We start from the raw sequence: 12,409 nt of genomic DNA, 5'->3' as shown, positions 1-12,409 counted from the left end.
GCCCTGCCACAGTTCCTGTCCGCTCAGCTACTAAGCCCAGAGGGTCAACCAGATGGCCCCAGGGGAGGGGTGTGTGGATGCGGGCTGTGGCCACATGGTGGTGAGAAAATGGTGGCTCGGCCATGGTTCCAGCACACCTTTTGTCTGTGACCTGTGCTTCTGCCTCATCAATAATCACAGTAAGTTTTACACCTAAAACAAGCCAGCAACGCCCATACCAGACTCTGCCCCTGATGCTCGAACCCTTGCCAGACTGGGTCTGTGTACCGGCTCTCGTGCACCTTGGCCAACCATGGTGTCACCTCTGCGCCCTAGGCCCTGGGTGTGGTCATGGCGACCTCGGCCTGCAGGTTCTGAGCCACATGTCAGGCGTCCCTCATGGGGGTTGACAGCCGCCCTCGTCTGAGGCAGCGTCCCTGTGTGCTGTCTCCAAGGGCTCCCCTGGGTGCTTTCTGTACTTATGTGGTGCCTGGCCCTCTCCTGTCAGTGGACGTTAGTGGGGAGCTGGGCAATTCTGTCTGCGGTCTCTTGCCCCTCCACCCTGTCCCTGGAAAGTAGGGGGACGGATCAGCCTACCTTTATGTCCAAAGCTCGATCGACCTCATGGCATCATCAGCTAGAGCCCTGTGACATTGCGGACATGCATTCACCCTTCGGGGTGTCTCCTGCCATGGGGAGACTGCCCACCCGGCACTGTGTGGCACACATCGAGGTCTGGGTTGTTCTGAGGCCGAGCAGGACGTTGAGCCCATTTTAAAAGCCTCTCAGGCCACCGCAGCAGGGTTTGAGGAGCAGGACCCAGTGGGAGTGGGAGTCAAACTCTGAGTGTCCTTTGCTGCCCACAAGTGGGAACAAGTGTGGCAAGGAGTTTATAAGGCAACGGTCATCAGAGCAGCGCAGAAGCCCCTGTGGACACAAGGGGCCCATTACAGCACAGGCTCTGCTCAGGCTGCCCTGTGACCTTGCCTTCTGGACACTATAGTGCCCAACAGGCGGGTGTCTGGGGCAACATCCCAGTGAGGCCTCTGATTGGTGATAGTGGCCTTGGGTGGCACCACAGATGCCACTGTTTAGGAAAATAAAACACTATCTTTCACTGGTGCAACTCCCTTTGCACATGTGCAGAGCCCTTTTGGAGGGTGGGATCCAGGCCTTGGCTGGGGCCTGGGGCCCTTTGTCTCCCGCAGCCATGCCTCCTCCTCCTCTAAGTGGGGTGATCTGTCTAAGCCGGGGCGGCCTGCATGGTTACCTGTCACTGGGACCCCGCCCTGTTCCCGGAGTCCCTGGGCAGTGTCTCTGACTGGATAGTACCCCATGCGACTGGCCAGTGATGCAGGATGTCAGTGTGTATGTGGCAGTCTGGAGCTGAATAAGCCAGCGGCCTGAACCTGAGATGTGCCCACCCAGAGACCAGCTGGTGTTCTGGCACCATGGGGTTGCCCTGTGCTGAGGCCTCCGGGGTGAGGCTCCCCAGTCTCTCTCTGATACGCTGTCCAGACTGGGCCTCTGCCTGCTTTGACCAGGGTCAGGGCCTGATCAACCAGTTTCTGTGTACTGGGTAGATCTCCTGTCTCCCAGGCTTGGCATGGAAGCGTTACGTAGTAGGTGTCCTGTGGGTCCCAGTGGCAAGAGACTGGGAGACCAGAGAGACGTATGCTGGGAGTTCCAGGAGCGTCCCTTGTGTGGGTCGTGTGCCCTTCTGTTATAGCTAAGCCGTGATCACTGTTGGCATGTGAATGGGTGAGATTGACCCTCAGGCTGACTGGTTATGTAGATTGGACACCACCACAGTATATGAGCTGCTATGTGGGGACTGTCCCCATGTATTTATCTGAAGAAACCCAAAACATTTCTTTGAAGAGAAATGTGAATCCATATGTTCATCGCAGCCAAGCTATGTAGGCATCCTGGGTGTCTCTCAGTGGATGAATAGATAAAGATGTGGTATGTATACACAATGCAATAGTACTCAGTCATAAAAAAGAATGAAATCTTGCTATTTGCAACAACGTGGAATACCTAGATGGTATTGTGCTCAGTGGAGTAAGTCGGACAGAGAAAGACAAATGTCATATGTGGAATCTAGAGAATAGGATAAAAAAACAACAGAAACAAGCTCATAGATACAGAGAGCATTTTGATGGTTGTCAATCTGGAGGGATGGGGGATGTGTGAATGTGGAGAGGATTAAAAGGTACAAATTGGTAGTTACAAAATAGTCATGAAGATGCAGAGTATAGCATGGTGAATATAGTCAGTAGTATTGTGATAATTATGTATGGCGTCAGATGGGTGCTGGGTTTATTGGGGTGATGACTTCATAACATATAAATATCTAATCATTGTGCTGTACACCTTAAACTAATACAATGTTGTATGCCAACTATAATTTAAATAATAATATAAAAACCATTTTAGAAGACAATAGAAAAACTAATGCAACAGAAAGCTGATTCTTTGAAAAGATTAGTCAAATGACAAACCCATGGCTAGTCTCACTAAGGGAAAAAGAGAAAAGACACAAATAAACAAAATCAGAACTGAAAGAAGAGAAGTCATGACATACCGCAAAACTACAAAGGATGATATGAGAATACTATGAAAGATTATATGCCACCAAAATCAATAACTGAGAAGAAATGCATGAGTTCTTAGAAATATACAATCTTCCTAGACTGAATCATGAAGAACTGGAAAATCTACATAGACCAAGCAACAGTAAGAAAATTGAAAGAATCCTCAAACTCCCTAAAAGTAAAAGTTTAGAACCAGATACCTCCGCTAGTTAATCTTAGCAAACATTCAAAGATGATTTAATACTTGTCCTTCTGAAACTCTTCTAAAGAATTGAAGAAGCAATACTTCCTAACTTATTTTATCAGGCCAACGTCACCCTGATTCCAAAACCTGGTAAAGATAACACACAAAAAAGAAAACTACAGACCAATATCACTGATAAATACAGATGCAAAAATCCTAAACAAAATACTAGCAAATGAATACAATAACACATTAAAAAGATTATACATCATGATCAAGTGGGGTTCATTCCAGGGGCACAAGTATAGTTCAACATATGCGAATCATTCAATGTGATACACCATATAAACTAAAGGATAAAAATCATATGATCATATCAACAGATAGCCGAAAAAGCATTTGACAAGATACAGCATCCATTTATAATTAAAACACTTACTAAAATGGGCATAGAAAGGAAGTACCTCAACATAAATAGAGGCCATATATGACAAACCCTCAGCTTAAATCATGAACAAGATGTAGCTACCCACTCTCATCATTTTTATTCAATATAGTATTGGAGGTCCTTGCGATTGCAATCAGGCAAGAGAAAGAAATAAAAGGCATCCAAATAGGAAATGAAGAAATCAAGTGTCACATTTTATAGATGACATAATTATTTATATAGAAATCCCTGAGACTTCACCAAAAAAACTATTAGAAACAATAAACAAACACAGTAAAGTAGCAGGATACAAAATCAACATACAAAAATCTATTGTGTTCCTATATAAAAACAACGAAATTTCAAAAAAAGAAATGGAAAACAAAACAAAACACTTCCTTTTGCAATTGCAACAAAAAGAATAAAATACCTAGAAAAAATTTAACAAAGCATGTGAAGGACTTATACACTGAAAACTACAAGATATTATTAAACGATATTGAGGAAGGCTCAAAGAAATGGAAAGATACTCCGTTCATGGATTAGAAGAATCAATACAGTTAAAACAGCCATATTACCCAAAGCAATATACAAATTTAATGCAATCTCCATCAAAATCCCAATGATATTTTAGAAAGAACTAGAACAAAATAATCACTGGCTGTTTTGAAACCATAAAAGACCTCGAATAGCCAAAGCAACCCTGAGAAAAAAGAACAAGGCCAGAGGTATCATTCTGCCTGACTTCGAATTATACTACAAGGCAACAATAATCAAAACAGCATGGTCTTAGCAGAAGAACAGATACACAGACCAATGGAACAGAATTGAGAGTTCACAAATAAACCCAGATATATGTGGGTAACTAATTTTCGACAAAGGAGCCAAAAACATACAATGGAGAAAGAAAAGCCTCTTCAATAGATGGCACTGGAAAACTGGAAAGCTATATGCAAAAGAATTAAACTATACTGCTATCTGTCACCATATACCAAAATTAACTCAAAATGGATCAAAGACCTAAATATAAGACCTGAAACAATAAATTTCATAGAAAAAAAAATAGATACTAAACTCGTGGACCTTAGATTTAGAGAGGATTTAATGAATTTGACCTCAAGGGCAAGGGAAGTAAAAGCAAAAATAAGTGAATGAGATTACATCAAATGAAAAAGATTCTGCATAGTAAAAGAAACCATCAACAAAACAAAGAGGTAACCAACTGAATAAGAAAAGATATTTGCAAACAATGCCTCTTATAAGGGTCTAATATCTAAAATACACAAAGAACTCATACAACCCAACAATAAAAGACGAATAATCCAAATAAAAATGGGCAGAGGACGTGAACAGACACGTCTTCCAAGAAGACATACAAATGGACAAGAGACATATAAAAAGATGCTCAGCTTCACTAGCTATTAGGGAAATGCAAATCAAACCCACAATGATAGCTCCTCATACCTGTTAGAATGGCTGTTATCAACTGGACAAATAATAACAAGTGTTGAAGAGATTGTGGGCAAAAAGGAACCCTCATACACTACTGGTGGGAATGTACATTGGTACAGTCACTATGAAAAACAGTATAGAGGTTCCTCAAAAATGAAGAATAGAATTACCATATGACCCAGCCATCCCATTTTTGGGATCTACCTAAAAAATTTGAAAATGTTTATCTGTAAAGATCTGTACATCCTGATGTTCATTGCAGTGTTATTCAAGGTGGCCAAGACATGGAAACAACTGAAGCGGCCTTCAGTGGGTGATGAGACAAATGAAATATGGTACCTATATACAATGGAATATCACCCAGCCACCAGAAGAGATCAAATACTGCCATTTGTGACAACATGAATGGAGCTTGAGATCATCATGCCAGAAAGAAAAAGATGAGAACCATATGATTTCACTCATATGTGGAGTAAAAAACTGAAAGCAACAACAAAAACTCTTAGACACAGACAACAATTTGGTGGTTACCAGAGGGAAGGAGAGAGGGTGGTAGATAAGGGTATAGGGGGTCAAGTATATTGTGACAAAAAGAAAGCCAACTTTTGGTCGTAAACACACAGTGCAATATACATATAATGTATTACTGAATTGTACATTTGAAACCTATATAATTTCATTAAACAATGTCACCACAATAAATTTAATTTGAAAAAAAAGAAACTTTCTATGGAAAGGCAAATAACCCAGAAGAGTCAACATAATACTGAAAAAGAATATGTTGGAAAAATAACCACTATCCAACTTCATATTTACTATAAAGCTACAATAATCAAGGCAGTATGTGTTAGCAAAAAATATAGTTCAATGGAATGAAACAGAGTGCTCAAAAATAGATTCACACAAATAGACCCAACTGATTTCTGACAACAAAGCAAAGAATTTAATGGAGAAAGATGCCATCCAGTAAATGCTGATGGAACAACTGAACATCCACATTAAAAAAAATGAATCTAGAACAGGCTTTATATGGTTCAAAAATTCAAAATTCATCACAGATCCAAATGTACAATGCAAAACTCAAGAACTTCTAGAAGATAATAGGATAAAATGTAGATGACTTTGGGTTTAGCAGTAATTTTTTTAGAAACACCAAAAAACGTGATTCATGAAAGATACAACTTGATAAGTTAGACTTCATTAAAATTTTAAAATTTTGCTGTTCAAAGACACTTTTAAGAGAATAAAAAGACTAGGTACAGACCGAGAAAAAAATATTTTCAAAACACACGTGTTATAAATACATTCAAAATGTGCGAAGAACTCTTAAAAACTTAACGGTAAAAACAAACAATCCAATTCATTAAAAGATGAACAGACACCTCGCAAAAGAAGATATATAAATAGCAAATAAGCATATGTAAAGATGTTTAACATCATATGACCTTAGGGAATTGTAAATTAAAATAATGAGATACCACTATATACCTATTTCAATGATTCAAAGCCAAAATGCTGACAATACCAAATGCTGGTAAGGATGTAGAGGAACAGGAACTCTTATTCACTACTAGTGGAAATGCAAAATGGAACAAGCACCTTGAAAGACAGCAGTTTTTTTACAAAGTTAAACAGTCTTAACATGTGATCTAGCAATTTTTCTTCTACGTATTCAACCAAAGAAGTAGAAAACTTACATCCACAAAAATTCACTCTTGAATGTTTGCAGCATATTTAATCTTAATGACCCAAATTGGAAGCAACCAAGAAGTCCTTAAAAAGTGAATGGATACACAAACTTCTGTCCGTCTATACAATGGATTATTATTCAGTGACTTAAATAAATGAATTATTAAGCCATGAAACACATAGAGGAACTTTAAATGCATATTTCTTACTGAAATAAGTGCCTTTTTATTTTATGTATTTCTGATTATTTGATGCCTGGGGCCTTCCTGACCCTGGAGAAAATGTGCCTCTCAGGACAGCCAATCCTAGAGATAGCTCAGGCAGACCTCATAATATTATATTTTCAGGTCTAGACCTCCACAATAATGCGAATATCACAATAAAGCAAGTCACATACATTTTTGGTTTCCAAGTTTGTATAAAGTTATGTTTACACTATACTATAAACATAGGCTAAGTATGCAATAACTATATCTAAGAAAATGACGCATAGATCTGAATTTAAAATACATTATTACTAAAAATTAAATGTTAGCCCTCATCTGAGCCTTCAGTGAGCCATAATCTTTTTTTCTGTGGAGGGTCTTACCTCCTTGATGGCTTCTGACTGATCGTGGTGGTGGTTGCTAAAGGTCAGGTGGCTGTGGCAATTTCTCAAAATAAGAAAACAATTACCTTTGCTGCATTGATTCTTTCCTTCGGGAATGATTTCTCTGAAGCATCGGATGCTGCCTGATAGCATTTTACCCATAATTAAACTTCTCAAAATTGGAGTCAACCCTTTCAAACCCTTCTGCTGCATTATTGACTAAGTTTATGTAATATTCTAAATCCCTTGTTGTTTCGAAAATCTTCAGAGCATCTTCAAGAGTAGCTTTCACCTCAAGAAACTATTTTCTTAGTTCATTCATAAAAAAGCAACTCTTCCTTCGTTAGTTTTATTATGAGATCACAGCAGTTGAGTCACATCTTCAGGCTCCACTTCTAATTTTTCTGCTATTCTACCACATCTGCAGATATTTCCTCCACTGGAGTCTTGAACCCCTCGAAGTTATCCAAGTTGGAATCAAATCGACTTCTTCCACTCTCCTGTTAATATTGATATTGTGACTACTTCCCACAAATCATAAATGTTCTTAAAGTCATCAAACAACGAGTCCTTTCCAGAAGGCTTTCCATTTACTTTCGCAGATCCATCTATAGGAATCACTCTCTTTGTCAGTTATAAGCTCATGAAATGTTCGTTTTTAAAGACTTGAAAGACAAAATTACCCTTTGATCTATGGGCTGCATAATAGATATATGTTAGCAGACATGAAAACATTACTTTATATATCCCCATCAGAGCTTTTATATATCCCCATCAGAGCTGTTGGGTGACTGGGTGAATAATCACTGAGCAGTAATATTTTGAAAGAAACCTTTTTCTTTTCTGAGCTGTAGGTCTCAAGAGTAGGCTTCAAATATTCAGTAAACAGTGTTGTAAACAGATATACTGTCATCCAGGCTTTGTTGTTTCACAGATTTTAGTAGAATTTTTAAGGGCTCTAGGACTTTCAGAATAGTAAATGAGAACTGACTTCAACTTAAAGTCACCAGCTACATTTAGCAGGAGAGTCAGTCTGTCTTTGAAGCTTTGAAGCCAGGCAACGACTTCTTGTTTTTAGCTATGAAATTTCTAGATGGCATCTCTTTCAACAGAGGGCTGTTTCAGCTACACTGAAAATCTCTCATTTAGTGTAGCTACCTTCATCCATGATCTTTGCTAGATCTTCTGGATAACCTGTGAAGCTTCTACATCAGCACTTGTTGCTTCACCTTGAACTTTTGTATTGTGGACATGGTTTCTTTCCTTAAACCTCATGAACCAAACTCTGCTAACAGAGACTTTTCTTATGCAGCTTCTTCACCTTTCAGCCTTCATAGATTTGAAGACAGTTAGGGTTTCTCTTTGGATGAGGCTTTGGCTTAAGGGAATGTTATGGTTGGTTTGATCTTCTATCCAATCACTAAAAGTTTTTCCACATGAGCAATAAGGATGTTTTGCTTTCTTAAAATTTGTGTGTTTAATGGAGTAGCACTTTAAATTTTCTTTGCAGTCACAACTTGGCTGTTCAGTGCAAAAGGCTTAGCTTTCAGCCTATCTTGGCTTTTGACATGCCATCCTCACTAAGCTTCATCATTTCATAATCTAAGCTTTTGATTTAAAATGGGAGATATGTAACTCTTCCTTTCCCTGGAGCATTTAGAGCCCATTGTAGGGTTGTTAATTGGCCTAATTTTAAAATTCTTGTGTCTCAGGTAATAGGGAGGCCCAAGGAGAGGGAGAGGAAAACAGGCAGTTGGTGGAGCACTCAGAACACACACATTTACTGTTCGGTTCACCAACTTATATAATGCTGGTTTGTAGCACCCAAAAACAATTACAATAGTACCATCAAAATCACTGACCACAAATCATTATAACAAATATAAAAATAACTAAAAGTTTAAAATATTGTAGGAATTACCAAAGTGTGAAACACGAAGTGAGCAAATGCTGTTAGGAAAATTATGCCAACAGACTTGCTCCACACAGGGTTACCACTGACCTTCGATTTGTAATAAACACAATATCTGCGAAGCACAATAAAATGAAACAATTAAACAAAGTATGCTTGTAAACAACTCACCTGTGAGCAGGCTATTCACATGGAAACTAGCCAACAGGAACTTGTACTTCAACAACTTCCATTACCAGGCTCTTACATTCAGGGCCACTATTCCCCTGCTCAAGTCACTTCAAGGCCATCTATAACAACTAGGGACAGCTCTACGCCCCACAGCGCTGTGAAATTGTTCAAACTAACCAATCCTAAGCCTGTTTAACTTACCCTACCCACTCCTTCTTGCCAAAAACACACTGAAGTTGTTGTGGGATTCTTGACAGAAAGACGGGACATGGAGGCTGTGAGCAGGAAGCGGCGTTTACTGATACCGGCACCGGCTCAGTGGATTCACATCCAAAGACTGAGCCCCAATTGTAACAGGGCAGGCAGTTTTATACAGTCTCGTATTTCCACATATATACACAGCTACAGATATTCCACATAAGGAAGGAGAACACTGAATGGCTGCCAAGCTCTAAGGAAACTGGCTTAACCTTTTAAGCAGGTGTCCCAACTGCCATGTCAGCAGCAGATTCCTGGGGAGGGGGTCACTCAGGAACTAACTTGTTTGAGCAAGAAATGGTTAGGCAGGGTCGGGCTGCCACAAAGTCATTTATCAAAAATGATAAGAGTAATATAACCAAAGCTATAAATGTATACAGGTTTTCCTTTGTTCTCGTCGCTTTTTAGAAGACGTACATTTATATAAAGTAAAAATTACAATAATAAATTTTGTTGAAACACTTATAGATGTGATGTAAATAACACATTAGCATGAATGGTAGGGAATAGGATTATATAGGAATAACATTTCTATATCTCACAGGAATTTAGTATAAACCAGAGGCTGTTTCTGAGAAGTTAAGATGCATATGTTAAGACCAGGATCAACCAGTAAAATATTTGCAATTCATATATCTGGTAAGGGATTAATATCCAAGATATGTAAAGAAGTTGTATAACTCAATAGCAAAAAAAGAAAAATCTGATTTAAAAATTGGACAGAAGATCTGAATTTGCATGTCTTTCCAAAGACATATAAATGGCCAACAGAAACATGAAAATATGCTTAACATAAAAAGTCATTAGACACATGCGAATTAAAACCACGAAGAGATATCACCTCACATCTGTTAGAATAGCAACATTAAAATGATAAGAAATGACAAGTGTTGGTGAGGATGTAAATGGGTGCAGCCACTTTGTCCATGATGCAGCCATGGAAAAGAGTGTAGAACTTCCTCAAAAAAATTAAAAAGAGAACTACCATATGATCCAGCATTTGCACTTCTGGATATCTACTGAAGAAAACAAAATCTATCTCAAAAAGATATCTGCAGTCCATGTTCATTCCAGCATTATTAACAAATCCAAGACATGTTTAGCCTAGGTTATTTCCATGTATTGGCTTAATAAATAAATTGATATATATATATATGAATATTTTTCAGCCATAAGAAGGAAATTTTGCCATTTGTGACTACATGGATGGACCTTGAAGGCTTATGCTAAGTGAGATAAGTCAGAGGAAAAAAATATATTGTAAATCTCATTGATACCTGGAATCGTAAACAAATAATCTGAACCAATAGATACAAAGAACGTGTTGCTCATTGCCGGAGGTGGAGGCCAGAGGGATGGGCAAAATGGGTGCAAATAGTCAAAAGGTACAAATTTCCAGTCATAAGAAAAATAAGATCTAGGAATATAATGTACAGCATGGCTACCACACTGTATATTTGAAAGCAGCTAAGAGAGTAGACTTAAAAGTACCTCAATAAAAGCAAAAAAAAAAAAAAACTGTAACTGTGCGGGGGTGGATGGTAACTAAACTTAGAAGGGAATATAGTACTATCAATATTATAAAGGTGGCATTTCTAATCAGTGACACAAATAAGGATTATTCAGTACTCCTTTGTTCTACAGATTTGCCTATGTTTTGCCATAGCTTATATGTCCCAAGTTGCAACTCTCGGCTATTCCTGAATAAACTCATTTTTGCTGGTAAAATAACTGTTTTAAGGTCAACAGAACATATGGAAATTAAAATCCTCAATTTTGAATTAACATAATAGTGTGCATTCTTATAGCCTTTCTTTCCGAGAAAACACACATTTATAAGAAGGCTGTTCCACATGCAGCACCATATCCACAGTCCAGGCAGGAAGGGGAAGGGAAGAGGGCCTGAAGAACTCAGGCCCATTGAGCATCCCCAGCCTCCACCCCATACCTGTCTGGAATTGTCTAAAAAGCCCAATCTAACAACTTTTGTTTACAGCTATAAGGGAAGCTAGAACATGTAGGGTTTTTGTTTGTCTGTCTTTATTTAAGCTGAGCACAATTCTTCAAACAAAATGAGAATTTTTATAGCAACAAAGAATGGATATTGGGTTAGTCACACTGTTGTGGTGTATTCAAATCTAAGACCCATGGAGCCAATTGAGATTAATTATGAGCCTCTATTAGCCGGCCAGCAACTGACTCTCTACCACGCAGGGTTAGAGGAGATCAGTCCTGGGTCTTTGAGGCAGTTTTATAAAGCCTCGGACTACATCTTAGAACAAAGAGAGAGTAAGGAAATTACGGACAGCAGAAGTTAACCATTAATGTCCTTTACAAAGATAAACGTATCTGGGGAATTGCTAGATCAAACATAGCCTGGTAGACAGTCTTGTTATCTGTATCTTGGAATGTTGTGCTTCTTCCTGGGACTTTGGTGCCTCGAGGAATCACCTCCTCGTTACTGATTTACTGGGAAGTCTTCACTCTTACAATTTCAAAAGAGGCAGCTCACAAAGCCCAAAACTACATTAAACAAGTAAGCAGTTTACAGAAACCAGAAGTCGACCATTAACACAATACAAATACATCACTTCATAGTACACTCTGGTTAATAAGTGAGCAGATTACAGAAGCAGACACTGGCCATTTTCATATCCTATACAATACATTTCCTAAACCCACACCCAAGCAAGTAGGACAACTTCTGGTATCTAAAGATATTTCTTCCCTGTAGCTGACTTAGCTAGTTGGCTCACTTTGAAGATTTTCCGCCCTTAATAACACATGACAAAAACAACTAATAGTATCTAATATTAAAAATGTCCTCAAAGATTCCATTATGTAGGAAGTTGTAGTATCACTTAAATGAAAATATAAAATATATATGTATATGTGTACATACATGTGCATATGTACCTACATATATATCTACATGTTTACATTTGTGTATATAGGTAAAACCAAAATACTCTGCACACAAGGAAACCTGAATCATTTGCCATATTTTACTTACTTTTTAAATCGGTCTTGAGATGGCCTCTTCTGTGTGTCCCCAGCTATAGGACTTCTGTTCTGCCAGACCTCAGGCAACTCCCAATGATGGCTCTTCCGTAGTTCACTTGTAATTTTGATCTGGTTGTGAGAGGAGGCA

General features: G+C 38.8%; 1 protein-coding gene across 1 annotated transcript in view; it reads right to left on the bottom strand.

The window, feature by feature from the left end:
* LOC107500481 (zinc finger protein 154-like) overlaps positions 1-12,409 on the bottom strand; it is a 50,542-nt gene that overhangs the window by 37,095 nt on the left and 1,038 nt on the right. The window contains exon 2 of the mRNA XM_036232668.1: positions 12,272-12,390. The gene's annotated coding sequence lies outside the window, so the exon portion shown is untranslated. The remainder of the gene's footprint in view (positions 1-12,271; positions 12,391-12,409) is intronic.

Source organism: Rousettus aegyptiacus, unplaced genomic scaffold (genome assembly GCF_014176215.1).
Source record: "Rousettus aegyptiacus isolate mRouAeg1 unplaced genomic scaffold, mRouAeg1.p scaffold_m13_p_14, whole genome shotgun sequence".
NCBI lineage: Eukaryota > Metazoa > Chordata > Mammalia > Chiroptera > Pteropodidae > Rousettus > Rousettus aegyptiacus.
This window is presented reverse-complemented; position numbering and strand designations above follow the sequence as displayed.